Raw genomic sequence first — 14,284 nt, 5'->3', positions numbered from 1 at the left:
GCTGTACATCTTCCACTTCATCAGGCCTCACCAAATCGTTTCCACCGTGACAGCTCCTCTTTCATCTCATTCTAGCCAATGCCCATCTGGTGGGCATGAAGTAGTGCCTTATTGTTTTAATTCAGATTTACCTTATCACAGGTGAAGTTGAATATCTTTCATATATTAATTATTGGGGTTTCTTCTTCTATGACTTTGCCTTTTGTAGCATTTGCTTTTTTATGGAGTTGTTTTTATTTATTGTGTTGACTTGCTCCTTAATTTCTTTCATATAAAACAATGAAATTATTATTTTAATAACAATAATTAGTTGAGCTAATGGGTACATAATGATGCTTTTCATCCAGACAGAAGAGAAAGAAATTCAGGCACGTTTTTTAGTAACAGGGAGTTTAGTGTGGGATGATATGTACCAAATATCTACTCAACATGGTTAATTTTGGGGGGCGCCTGGGTGGCTTAGTTGGTTGAGAGTCTGACTTTGGCTCAGGTCATGATCTCATGGGTCATGAGTTTGAGCCCTACATCAGGCTCTGTGCTGACAGCTCAGAGCCTGGAGCCTGCTTTGGATTCTGTGTCTCCCTCTCTGCTCCTTCCCTGCTCGTGTTCTGTATCTCTCTCTCTCTCACTCAAAAATAAACAAATATTAGAAAAAAAATTTTAATGGTTAATTTTTATGATGCCTTTTGCCTACAAATTTTCAATTAGTTAATATATTTATTCTTCTATTTGACTTGTGCTTTCAATGTAAGAAATTCTTCCTTAAGCTGGGGATTAAAGATATCCCCAATTTTTAAAGTTTTTGTTTTCTTTTTAGGTCTTTATCCCCTTTAGCATTTAATTTCGTGTGCAGTGCAAAATAAATATCCAATTCTTTTCCCATACAGTCTTTTGTCCCAGTATCATTTATAAGAAGATCTGTACATTCCTTATCGATTTATGTTGCTCTCTCTGCTATACATCAATGTCCCACATATATATGTGGTCTAATTGCCTACCTTTGTGCCAATATTATACTGTTTTAATTGCTTCACTTCACATTATACTTGCTATCCAATAGGGTATCCTTCCCCCAATTCTTTGAATGGTTTTGGCTCTTCTGGGGATTTTATTATTCTATATGAACTTTGTTTTCAACTTATCAAGTTTCAAGATAAAACAATTTGTTGCGAGTTTTATTAGAATAAATTGACTTTACAGATTAACTTGCAAAGAAATAACATTGATATTGATTCTTCTTATCCATAAACTTATTACATATCTCCATTTATTTAATTCTATTTTATGTACTTTAGCAAAGTTTTATAATTAACTTCTTTAAGGTCTTACACACCCTTTGTCAAATATATTCTTAGTACCTTGAAGTTTTTGTCACTATTGTGAATGACATTACTTTTTTATATTTTCTAATTTTTTTATATTGAACCTGTATTCAATAACTCTGATGAAATATCTTGTTAGTTCTAATAATTGATCTGCAAATGCTCTTTTATTTTTAAGAGAGTATTTAACAAAGGGCAAAGGAACTTCCAAATCAGGTATCTGAATCCATTATCTTCTAGGCCCAGGAACTGAATAGAAAGTCTTAAAAGGGAGAGGAAAAGAAATATTTTTTCCATTTCCTTTTTACAAATATAGACTACCACATGATTTTACCCTACTATGAAGTCTTGTATGAATAGTGAGACGTGTTCAGTGATGGCTTTGGAGAAATGGTCATTCTTTAGTCACTCTTTTTGCTATTATAATGAAAAAAAAATGAGATTGAAGACAGAAGCAGGAGCCAGGTCATGAATCATTTGTGTGCCAGGCTAAGGAGTTTCATTTTATCCCAGAAGCAATTAATTAAGTCAGATTTACATTCTGGACTGGCATTTTAGAGAGTGTTCAGGCAGTACAGTGAAGGATGAACTGAGCTTGTGCTCTGTAAGCAAGACATCAATTGAGATGTACTGTAGTAACTTCCTAGGCTGGAAGCTTTGTGAGGGCAGGAACTGTGAGTTTTGCTCCACTTAATCCTCAGAGCCTGACACAGTGCTTGACATATAATAGATGCTCAATAAAACTTGTTGAGTTAATTAATTAATCCTATGAGAAATAATCAGGGCCGAACCAAAAGCAGAGATTCTGAAGATGAAGAGGAGAAAGACAAAATGCATAAACATTTAAGAGAGGCATCAATTGTATACTGGGAGTGAGGGAAAGGGAAAAATCTAGAATGACTCCCAGATCACTGGCTTGGATGAATAGAGGTATCCAAAACTAGAGAGGGAATAAAGACATAATTTCAAACATATATAATGAGTTCAGTTTCTGACATATTGACCTTGAAGGACTTCCAAACAGATTAGTCAAAAAAAACCTAGTTAGATCTCTGCATCTGTAGCTGCACAAAAGGAACCCAGCCCTAGGAGATTGCTAAGGTTATAGGTGTCGGTGAGTCAAAGCAGAAAAATGTAGAGTTCAAGTCTCTTTCCCCTGTGATGTGCTGAATCCATCTTATGCCAACCTAAGATCTCAGTAAAATACTTACAAGGGCTTAGGTGATCTGAAGTTGCCTCTAAAAGAAAACTTGGCCCCAACCTGCAGGGACCTCAGTGACACACTTCCATTTGCAAGTGAAGTGATCTTTCATTTGGGTAAGAACACAATTCAGCATATCTTCTTTCATAAAATAATGTCACCCCTATCATCCCCTCATCTGCAATCCAAAGCATATCATTGTGCCTTCAACAGAATACATATACTTCTCGCAGAAAAGTTCACCTGGAATTGTCAAAGACCCCTATGCCCTAGGCTGTTAGCCTGAGATTTGTTCTCTGTCCACTCCTCTAAGTATTCTACAGTCTCTTCTAGTATAAATATAGAGCACCACATTAGCTTAGTTCCTTCACTCAGGACCACTTCAGGGTTATTTTCAGACTTTGGCAAAGCCCAATATAAGAAATAGACACATGAATAAAGCCCCACTACCTTTGATTTTCTGTAGATATGGCCTCTATTGTACAATGTTTCTTAGACACATTTTTCGCGATAAATTTCTCGTTTTTATTCCTATTAGTATTTTTATTATAAATGTAGTATATGTTTATTGTGAAAAAAATATTTTTCAAGCAATATCCTTCTTTTCCATATCCTTCTTTTCCTGTGCACACAGTTCCAATCCAGAGGTATTCAAGTAGTCAAGATTCTTTCCATTGCAAGTGACAGACCTGTAGTTTTAAGGAGGGTCAATGCAAGAGAGGAATTTGAAGGGGCCACTAGAGCAGGACAAGGAATCAAAGCAACCACTCTGAAAACCAGGGAGGCACCAAGGGCCCCTGGGAATGGACCTGGGGTGTGAACTTCTTGTCTCTGCTTCTACATGCATGTTATAGTCATTCCCTTAGTTTTCTCAGGTCATGGAGGACAGGGCTTCACGTGACTGAGGGATCATTTCCTGGCATCACTGTCATCTAATGGGAAAAGGGATTTTTTTTTCTCCTGTAGAAAAAAAAATCCCAGGAACATGCTCTGATTGGCTCAATTTAGGTCAAAGGAGCACTGTAGTCAACAGCATCCAGAAACTCATGACTGAAACAGAAGAGGGACAATTCTCTTGAGAAAGAGGGACATTGTCATCAAAAGAGGGGGAAAGTGTACCTAGCAACAAAAGTATGTGACGACTTTGTATTACCATCAATAGTTTCCTAGGGATCTTGCAGACATTTTTCTTTGTATTTACAAGCATATGAAAATATTCTTTTTATGTTTTACACAAATAAGAACATAGCCCCGCATCGGGCTCTGTGCTGACAGGATGGAACCTGGAGCCTGCTTCAGATTCTGTGTTTCCCTCTCTCTCTGCCCGTCCCCTCCTCGCTCTCTCTTCCTCTCTCTCAAAAATAAACATTAAAAAAAAAGATATTTTTAAAAAGAGTCATATGCTCTACTGACTGAGCCAGCCAGGGACCACATTTTTATTGTTTTTTTTTTAAATAATCTCTACACCTAATGTGGGGCTGGAACTCACAACCCCAAGATCAAGAGTCGCGTGCTCTACTGACTCAGCCAGCCAGGCACCCTGTGCTGCTTAGTTTTAAATGTAGGAGAAACAACCAAGTCATATAATCAGTTCTACTGAATATACTTGCTAATCAAAAAATCCCTGGAGCCTTTAAATTATAGGAAGATCCAAGAAGAAGAAAACACTTAACAAAAAAGGAGATCTCTTGAGATTTTGACAATGGTTTCCAGAATTTATTCTTTTAGGATTAGTACTTATATACAGTCTACTAGTCCATTCTTCCCCAATGTTGTCTACCCATACCTAAATTAAGACAGAGCTGAAAAACAGAATGCTGCCTTTTGGTTAAGCTTCTCTGATTGTATTTACCCATAAATTCAGTGGGAAAATCATTCCAAATAAAACAGAAAGTCCTATTTTCTGGGTATCAAGCCAAAATAGTGTTTTTTTAAAAAATACATTTAATAACTGTATTAGTAACCTTTAGATCCTCAGTTGTATACAGTTGCCAAGATGACAATCCTAGAAAAACTTTGAGAATTGTGTGCATGCCTGTTCCCCTACAAACAGAGGCTAAATTTCTACTCTGAAAGGAAATTAAGGAAGTAATTATACCAAATGTTTAATCCCCATATTAGTTTGGGCTGCCATAGCAAAATGCCATATAGTGAGTGGCTTAAACAACAGTAATTCATTTTGTCACAGTTCTGAAGGCAGTAAGTCTGAGATCAGGGTACCAGCACAGTTAGTTTCTGGTGAGGCTTCTCTTCCTGGCTTATAGATGGCTGCCTTCTTGCTATGTGATCACATGGCCTTTTCTTGGTGTGTGCACACACAGGGAGAGAGAAAGCTCTGGTCTCTTCTTCTCTTCTTATAGGTACACTAATCCTTTCAGATCAAGATCATACTACTAAGACCTCATTTAACCTTAATTATTTCCATAAAGTCCCTGTCTCCAAATACATCACATTCAGGTTTAGGGTTTCAATATATCAACAGGGAGGAGGGGGGCACAATTCAGTCCACAGCAATCCCTTTGCTCTGATAGTCATATCTCTGGCAATAATTTCATTTAGCTCTTAATATATTGAAAATAAGCACTTCCAGAGGGGTTTGTTCTTTACATCTTCTCTGAATAACAGTTTACCAATAACTTCACACAACAAAAAATATGTTTTTTAAAAACTAAATATGATATAAAGATAGATGTGAAAATATGTGTGTGTGTGTGTGTGTGTGTGTGTGTGTGTGTGTGTGTGTGTAGAAAGAGAGAAAGAGAGAAAGACAAAGATTCCAAGTTCATTCATTTTTGTGTCATCAGAAACCTTCAGCTATCGCCTTACAATTTGGGTCCTAAAATAATATCATAAACATAGCTAGGTTAGTAGGTAGATAGGCAGTTACAGTGAAACCACTAAACTGGAACTCAGTGACCAAAGTGGATATACATGAAATAACTAGATTCAGAATAGACAATGCGAGCTGAAATTAGAGCATTTTGTTTTGCCCTTTTATGTAAAATGTGCTTATGTTTAAAAATAGAACCAGAAAACTATTTGGGGTCAGAATTTAAAATAGTCCCGCTTTTTGTATGTCAAAGTAATGTCTTTGTCTTTGAGCTCTTTTATCTGAAGTTAAAAAAAAAAAACTAAACAAACAAAAAAAACATAAATCAAATATTTTGGCCCTTCCTTGGTCTTCCTAGCATGGGCTGACTCTATTCAGCATGTATTTTTTCCCCATGACAGCTTAAGTACAATATAGAAATTCATCCTTTTAGTGAACTGGGCCTTTTCCCAAGATTTTTATTTTGCATTTAACAAAATAACAGCAAATTTCAGGTATTAGAAGGATCGAAACAACCTCTTCTATTCTGTTGTCCTTAGAACACCATCTTTTATTCATAGCTTCTCTTGTGGTGCTGGGAGGCAGATTCTGTTGCTATAGCAACGCCCTGCATATCCTTGGGGATAGCTTACAGTTTTACTTTTTTTTTTAACAACAAAGAGCCATTGATACTACATGTTGCCAAAGGTTACAAAAGTTGAATTCTAAAATGAAAATATTTCTTCTATAGAAGTGGTACACCATATGCGTCCCACAAATTCAAAGAGATATGTAAGGATATGACCTTTGTGTGAACACTGATGAATCTACATAATACTGTTTGGCTTCAATGGATTATTCACAGCAGAAGTAGTTGAAGTGTATGCCTTGTTTCCTAAGACCACTGGGGGGGATAAGGGGTTTATTCCCAGTATTTATAAAGATCCAAGAGCAGGAAAAGAAAAAAAAATCAAAGGTACCATCACTTACATTTTGTTTGTTACTTTGTAATCACCTTCCCATCTTCACCCCCACCAAAATGAACTGCTATATCAAAATCCAATTACACTTTGACAGTAAATAGATCCTCAAAGAGTGGTTGTGACTGAATCCTTGTTTCTCAGAATAGATATTAAATATACGAGAGTCTCAAGAGCTCTGAAATCTGTATTCCTAGCTTCATTTTAACTGGATTCTCTTCATCGGTGAAAAAAAAAATATTCCTTAGCTAGCTATTTAGTAAAACCAGGAAAAATATTTCTTTTCAAGTATTCTTTTCAAGATAAGTTATCTCATCCCCCTAGAAACATGAAGGGATGCACTGAGAACCACAGATGCAAAGCGGGAGGCTCCATAGAATCACTTCCTGGGAAAACAACCATAAGAGTTTATAGAGGGTCAGGACATGGGAATCTGGGCTTTTCTCAAGAACAAGAGAGCTACAGGCTGAAAATGTAGATAAAATAGAAGAATGAATCCCAATCTCCTTCACTCACTACAGCCTGGGCAAATTCATTTAGGTTAGAAGACCCTCCCAGTCGACCAAGCAAACCCCATAATTCAAGGCCATTCATTCATTCATTTATCAATGTTTACTAGGTATATGTTACATTCCAAGCCACTTGAAAGCTTTTCAAAGGCTTACTAAATGCCTGATTGTACCCTTTAAGAGTTAGTCTTTAATTCAATAAAGTCTTTACTGGTACAGTTTCTACAGCTATAATATGGAGAACTGTATTAAAAATAACAGAGTCACAGGGTAATCATAGCTAGTAATAACAACCACACAGATAGTGTTTCTAAATAGCATCTCCCACTAAAAGAAACCAAGTTTCCTTAGAGAAATGACTGATTCCAGAAATGTTGGGATAGGGAAAATACAAGGTAGCCTTGAACATCTTGTTGTTCAAGGAAGCAAGGAAATGCTTAAACACTAATAGAGTCATGTCAAAAGAATATTCGAGCTGGTTTGGAGGCCAAATCCATTTTGAGCATCAGAATGAATGACAGAAATAATACATTAAATGAAAAATAAATGCATGGGTCCATAGTGAAACTCAAAAGAATAAGAAAGTGGGGGAGAGAAGAGAGATGAGGAGGACAGAAAGAAAAATAAAAGAGGAAAGCTCTACTTTACAGGAGAATACCAACTGTTATGGATTAAATTGTGTCCAACCCAAAATTCGTATGTTGAAGCCATATTGGCAGATAGGCCTTTAGGGAGGTAATTAAGGTTAAATGAGGTCATAAGGATAGGGTTCTAATCCTATGGAACTGGTGTCCTTATAAGAAAAGGAAGAAATACCAAAGGGTTCTCTCTTCCACATGCCAGAGAGAAGAGGCCACGTGAGGACACTGAGAAGACAGCTGTCTACAAGCCAGGAAGAGAGGATTCACCAAAAGCCAACCATGATGACACTTTGATCTTGGACTTCTAGCCTCCAGAAGTGTGAGAAAATATATACTCTCTGCTGTTTAAGCCACCCAGTCTGAGGTATTTTGTTATGGCAGCCTGAGCCAACTAATACAACTGAGAAATATTAAGAAAATGACAGAATTTTTTAAAAAACATCATTTTTCAACCCACTATGTAAGTAAGAATCACTAATGGATACTAAAACCACTGGGTAAAATACTATCATTTTAAAAGTATGCCCACACAGGGGCGCCTGGGTGACTCAGTCAGTTGGGCATCTGACTTTGGCTCAGGTCATGATCTAACGGCCTGTGGGTTCGAGCCCCGCGTCAGGCTCTGTGCTGACACCTCGGAACCTGGAGCCTACTTCAGATTCTGTGTCTCCCTCTCTCTCTCTGCCCTTCCCCTGTTCATGCTCTGTCTCTCTCTCTCTCTCTCTCTCTCTCTCTCTCTCTCTCTCAAGAATATATAAACATTAAAAAAAATTTTTTTAATAAATAAATAAAAGTATGTCCACCAGGTTAACTTTATAATGGTGAAATTAGATAGGACGTCACCACTGTAACCAAGTGATCAAACTTAGCACCATCAATAATGGGACAACCTCCTATGTGTCTCTTGATGGATCCAATAAGAAATACACATCACCTAGAAGCGCCTGGGTGGCTCAGTCGGTTAAGCAGCTGACTTCAGCTCAGGTCATGTTCTCACAGTTCATTAGTTCGAGCCCCACATCAGGCTCTTTGCTGGCAGCTCAGAGCCTGGAAACTACTTCAGATTCTGTGTCTCCGTCTCTCTCTGCCCCTTTCCAGCTTGCTCTCTCTCTCTCTCTCTCAAAAATAAACATTAAAAATTAAAAAAAAAAATACACATCACCTATCCAGCATTCTTGCCAAGAATGTTCAACCTGAATCCAGTCATGAGAAAACAATGAGATAAATCCCAGAAAGGGAGATGTTTGCAAAGCAATTGACCTAGATCTCCAAAATAGAGTCAGTGTCAGAAAAGACTACTTATAAACTGAAAGTCTCTAAACATCACAACCAAGTGAAACTAATAAGCCTTGACTGAATCTTGAGCCAACAAAACCAACTGAATAGATATATTGGGTATAACTGGGGAAGTTTTAAAATGGGACTGCACACTTGATGCCAAAATTGAATTAGTGTTCATTTTCTTAGGTGTGAGCACCACAGTAGTGATACAGGAAATTGTCCTTACTCTCAGGCAGAGTGCATGCTGAAGTATTCATGGGGAAATTATCATGATGTCTGCAACTTCCTTTCAAATGGGTCAACAACAACAAGAACAACAGCTAAAGATACATATATACGTATGTACAGGCACACCTCAGAGATACTGCAAGTTTGCTTCTAGATCACTGCAAAACAGCAGTAAAGCAAGTCACAAGACTTCTTTGGTTTCTCAGTGCATATAAAAGTTATGTTTACACTACACTGTAGTCTATTAAGTATGCGATAGCATTGTGCCTAAAAAAAAGTATATATCTTAATCAAAAAGCACTTTATTGCTGAAATTGCTAACCATCACCAGAGCTTTCAACAAGTGCAATCACTGACCACAGATCACCATAATACTCATAATAATAATAAGAATGTTTAAAACATTGTGAGAATTACCAAAACGTGACCCAGAGACACAAAGTGAACAAGTGCTTTTGGGAAAATGGTGACGGCAGACTTGCTCGATGCAGGGTTGCCACAAACCTACAATTTGTAAAAAAGTACAATATCTGCGAAGTGCAATAAAGTGAAGGTGTATGTATCAATAAATAGCAAAATAAAGCAGATCTATTAAGATGTTAATAATTGATTAATGTAGATAAAAGATATATAGCATTCAATGTATTCTTTCAACTTTACTGTGATTTGGAATTTTTCAAAATATATGGGTTAACAAATAAAAGTGTAAATATTTTAAAATGTTTAACATTTTATGGCATGCCACTCATCTTAAATGGCTGACCATGCACCTACCAGAACCAAATAGTATAACTGAATCGTTAGAGAGCATGGATGTTGGTTCCCAGAAGACCTATGTTCAAAGCCTGTCTCTCAGACCTTAGGCAAATAACATCTCCAAGTTTTAGGTTTTTGCAGTAAAATAAGAATAATATCTAACTGATAAGTGGTTGAGAAGATTTAATGAAGTTTATAAAAAATGTTTGGCACAAAAGAAGGCACTATTATTATTACCTGATGGTGTAAGGATAGGAACTGGAGGGTTTTCAGCCACCATTACATGCTACACACTCCAGTAAGCACTCTCCACTAAAACTATGGCATCGCTTACTAACGAGTGACTGCGTAATGTTGTTAGTGACCATTTTTGTTCCAAGATGGTCTTCAACCAAATTAAAATTTCCTTGAAGGCAGGGACCATGGCTTAACTCTAATTTCTGTATCTCCTAAAGAACACTGTACAATGTTAGACATGGTAATATTTTATCTGTACATTATGCTAGGTCAGTGCTTCTCAACTCTGGCTATGCATCGGATACACATTGGAATCATCTGGAGAGCTTTTAAAAAAATCTGATGCTTGGACCCCAACTCAGGTATTTTCATTTCTTTGGTCTGGGGTAGGACCTATACCTCAATATTTTTTAAAATGCCCAGGGTGATTGTAAAAAGTTCATGTTTTGTGTTTCTCCTTAGTGAAATGGCACCAGTCATTGCTGCCAAATTTCTACCCACTTTGGAGTAACCTGGAGTTCCAGATATAGGTACATTTGTATTTTAACATGTCAGCCTTCTCCTATGAACAGTGATTGTCCTCCTATTTCAGATGATTTGTAACACCTTCATGAAGGTTGTATAGGGGAGGAGAAATATCTTTTCCTCTATTCTTCTGAGACCACTCTAACAAGAGACAGATTAACAAGAGAAAAGCATACAGATTTATTTAATACACGTTTCTTGACATAGGAGCCTTCATAAGAAAGTGAAGATCCAAAGAAATAATTAAGCCTGAGAATTTTTATATTAGGTTTGATGAAGAGTAGAAAATCATGGGGAAATGTGATGGGACAAAGGGTATGGGGTAAGTGTAGTAAAACTGGGAGAAACTTAGCAAAGACTTGTTCATTCAGAATCTTCTCTGCATCCCTTCATCTTCAGAGATAAGGATGCTCTTTCCTCTAGATATTGGGAAGGCACCTCTTACATGATGGTTTTATGACCTGCTTCAGGGAAGATCAGAAGTCCTTCCTGCACATGCTGTTTCTCAAATTCCTCCAGCTTAAAATACTCCATATGCCAGGGGTGCCAAGGTGGCTCAGTCACTTAAGCGGCCAACTTCGGCTCAGGTCATGATCTCTTGGTTTGTGAGTTCAAGCCCCACATCAAGCCATTGGGCTCTGTGCTGACAGCTCAGAGCCTGGAGCCTGCTTCAGATTCTGCATCTCCCTCTCTCTCTGCCCCTCCCCCACTCACACTCTGTCTCTCTGTTTCTCTCTCTCTCCCTCCCCTCTCTCAAAAATAAATATACATTAAATACACACACACACACACACACACACACACACACACACACACAAACATACACACACACCCAGGCACTGGTTGGAATGCTGAGCATGCCCTTCCCCACAATCCTTCAACCATGATACCTCTTCTGGTTTTGAGTCTTGCCTATAACCCTGGTGGTCTGATGTGTGTAGGTTCCATTTCCCTGCCCTTGACTGTGCACTTAGAGACCTTGAACTGCTGGAAAGCCAGTTTCTGTTTCTTCAAAGTTTCCTGTTTCTTCAAAGAAGCCGGGCCTAGACTACTTCCAAAAACTATCTTTCTAATTCCCCACTAATAGCCAGGTAACCACGGGCAAGTTTTCTTGAACATTTCTCAATGTTCAAGTTTTCCCATTTGCCAGACAGAGATAATAAAGTATTTAATTCATTGTTATAAGGATTCAATAAGAGAAGGCATGTCAAATGCTTAACACAGTTCCCTCATACATAGTATCATTGGCTAAATGGAAACAATTATTTTATTATTAATATAGTAATAAATCCAAACCCAGCAGTTTTGTGGATGCAAAAATAAGATAAATGTATGGAAACCTAAATCTACCCCTATTTCCATTGATTTGTATATGAGAAAGCTTTGAAATTTCAGCAGATAGTAATGGACTGATTTATCCCAACTTTGTTTTGACAATATCTGCAAACAAAATTTAGATATTTAAAGCCTCTGTTCTTTAAAAGAGAACCCAAAGATGAATTACTTGTAGGAAAGATGGCTTCAAATTTTACAAATAACCATTTCTTCTCAACCTAAGACATGCCCTCCAAATAATAAGGAAGATGATGTTACAGTGGGACCACTACCACTCTGCCAAGACATTTCTAACTAACAGTGAGGCATTTGAGACTTTAAACTTTTAACTGAAAAGATTAATGCAAAGGAGATTAAAATACCACATTGGGTAAGACAACATCGAAGAACAATACGCTGAAGAGTTGGAAACTGGAGGAGAAAAAGCAACGTGGTAAGCCTTATGGGAGCAAAAGGAGGGATAATTCAGTGATTACTTAGTGTAGAAAAGAAAATCTTTTCCTCTACCTTCTCAGATTTAGAACATGGGGTTCTTCAAATTAAACAGATAAAAGATTAACAGAAAAAGAGGCATACAAAGTATATTGATGTTAACATTAACATCATGCATGAGGGCATCAACAGAAAAGAAGTGAAAACCAAAAGAAGCCATTAGACTGGGATCAGGGAGGCTTACATATCATTTTAACCAAGAATGATGAACTTTGAAGAAGTGGTTAGACACAGGAAAGGGGTTCGGGTCTCCTAGGAGTGGTAAATGGTGGGAAGGTTGCTGTTTAGTAAGGTTTGTTATATAGACTCCTCTTGGTGCTGTCTCTGGTCTCCCTGGTACAGGACCCCAGGGAACACCTTTACAAATGGAAATTTATGCCCTGCTTTTAGTCAGAAATGGGGAGGACAGAGAAATTTTCCTATGTCTTTCTCAATTGCTTTCAGCTCAAAATAATCCTTACACCAAAGTGACATATCTGGGGGTGGTGTATTCCAGACCCCTTCATTAGAAAGCAACTGAGGACTCACACTGAAGTTTCCAAAATCAGGTTGCTCTGAATAACATAGATAGAATTGTTGTACCACACAATTGAAGTAGCCTAAAGGAAAAATATTAGAAGTGGACTAGATAGGATATAACAAAAGAAAGTTAAAGATCTCTTATCATGAAGGTGGAAAGAAAGGGAATTGATTTTTAAAATGTTAAAGGACAAACTGGAATGTTTCAAAGTTTGTTTTTCAGGGAAGTCAAAATGTTTATATCATACCTGTTATCTTTTACTAGGGCTTTAAAATGTTGGGGAAACATTTAATGAAAGTAATATATATATATATATATATATATATATATATATTTAATGAAAGTAATATATATATATATACATATATATATATACACACACACATATATATGTGTGTGTATATATATATATGTATGTATATATATATACATACATATATATATATATGGCATGTAAATCAATTTTACCTTTAGTAAACTCAACATGAGGTAGAACATCTCCTAAATTTAAAGAATCAAGCCCTTCACAAAGAAAGACTGATTCCTACTCTGATGAAACAATTCTAGATAAAACATAACCAGATAAAGTGTTACTTTTAAGTCCAGGTACTAGGTAGGCCTTTGACAATCTTCTAAACCTTTGAGGGTCTCAATCACACTATGGATACAATGGACTAAATGGACCCTGAAGTGGTCTCCCTCATAAAATTCTGTTTCAATATAAATGGATATGACTCTCTTGTTAAGATGGGACTCTTCCTTTTCCTTCAGTCACAGTTTTTAAAATTGAATACATTCTTCATAAAAATAGGTGCATTATATATGACACAATAAAAAACATACTTTCTTCTCAGCTCCTTTTATAGAACAGGATTACAGGTACTTATAAGTTCCCCAAATCTTATAAAACCAAAATTCACAACATTTTAAAATATAGTGCTATCTCAAGAATTGTAAAACTTTTAATCAAGTTTTAATAAGTAAGCTTGGTTTGGAATGAATTGTTCACATTGTTATTAAAATGCCACTTTGAAAAATTAAAACACACTTTCCAAATTTCATGTGCATCTGAATATTAGATCTCTAGATATTTGCATAGATCACATATTTAACTTTGAGGGACCAATGTCTCCCCCACAGAAACTTATACAGCAAGAAGCAACAGTGTGGGGTCAATCAGAACTAAGCATGCTGTTACTGACTGTGTTGATCCAAAGTGATCCCTTAACCTTTTTTAATTATTCTTTTATCCTTCATCTTTTTGCAAAACTTCAAAAACATATTTTTTATCCAGTATCTTAGAGTAAAAGGCTTTGAAATTACACTAATATATTAAAGTTACAATCCTAAACATGCAAAAGTTCTAGTTCCCAAAGCCCCTTTTCTGGTCCCTTTAGAGCTTGAAACCAACTGGGCACCAGTAGTATGGGGAATGTTCCCTGCGATCC

General features: G+C 36.8%; 1 long non-coding RNA gene across 3 annotated transcripts; it reads left to right on the top strand.

Annotated features, from left to right (window-relative positions):
- The first annotated feature begins 7,643 nt into the window (after positions 1-7,643).
- LOC122239255 lies at positions 7,644-12,251 on the top strand. Of its 3 annotated transcripts, none has more exons than XR_006218202.1 (4): positions 7,644-7,781; positions 10,234-10,326; positions 10,427-10,494; positions 12,048-12,251. It is a non-coding gene; the product is annotated as an uncharacterized LOC122239255 (long non-coding RNA). The 3 variants fall into 3 exon arrangements; XR_006218201.1 differs by lacking the exon at positions 7,644-7,781 and adding an exon at positions 7,880-7,922; XR_006218203.1 differs by lacking the exon at positions 7,644-7,781 and adding an exon at positions 9,003-9,081.
- The last annotated feature ends 2,033 nt before the right edge of the window (positions 12,252-14,284 follow it).

Source organism: Panthera tigris, chromosome B3 (genome assembly GCF_018350195.1).
Source record: "Panthera tigris isolate Pti1 chromosome B3, P.tigris_Pti1_mat1.1, whole genome shotgun sequence".
NCBI lineage: Eukaryota > Metazoa > Chordata > Mammalia > Carnivora > Felidae > Panthera > Panthera tigris.
This window is presented reverse-complemented; position numbering and strand designations above follow the sequence as displayed.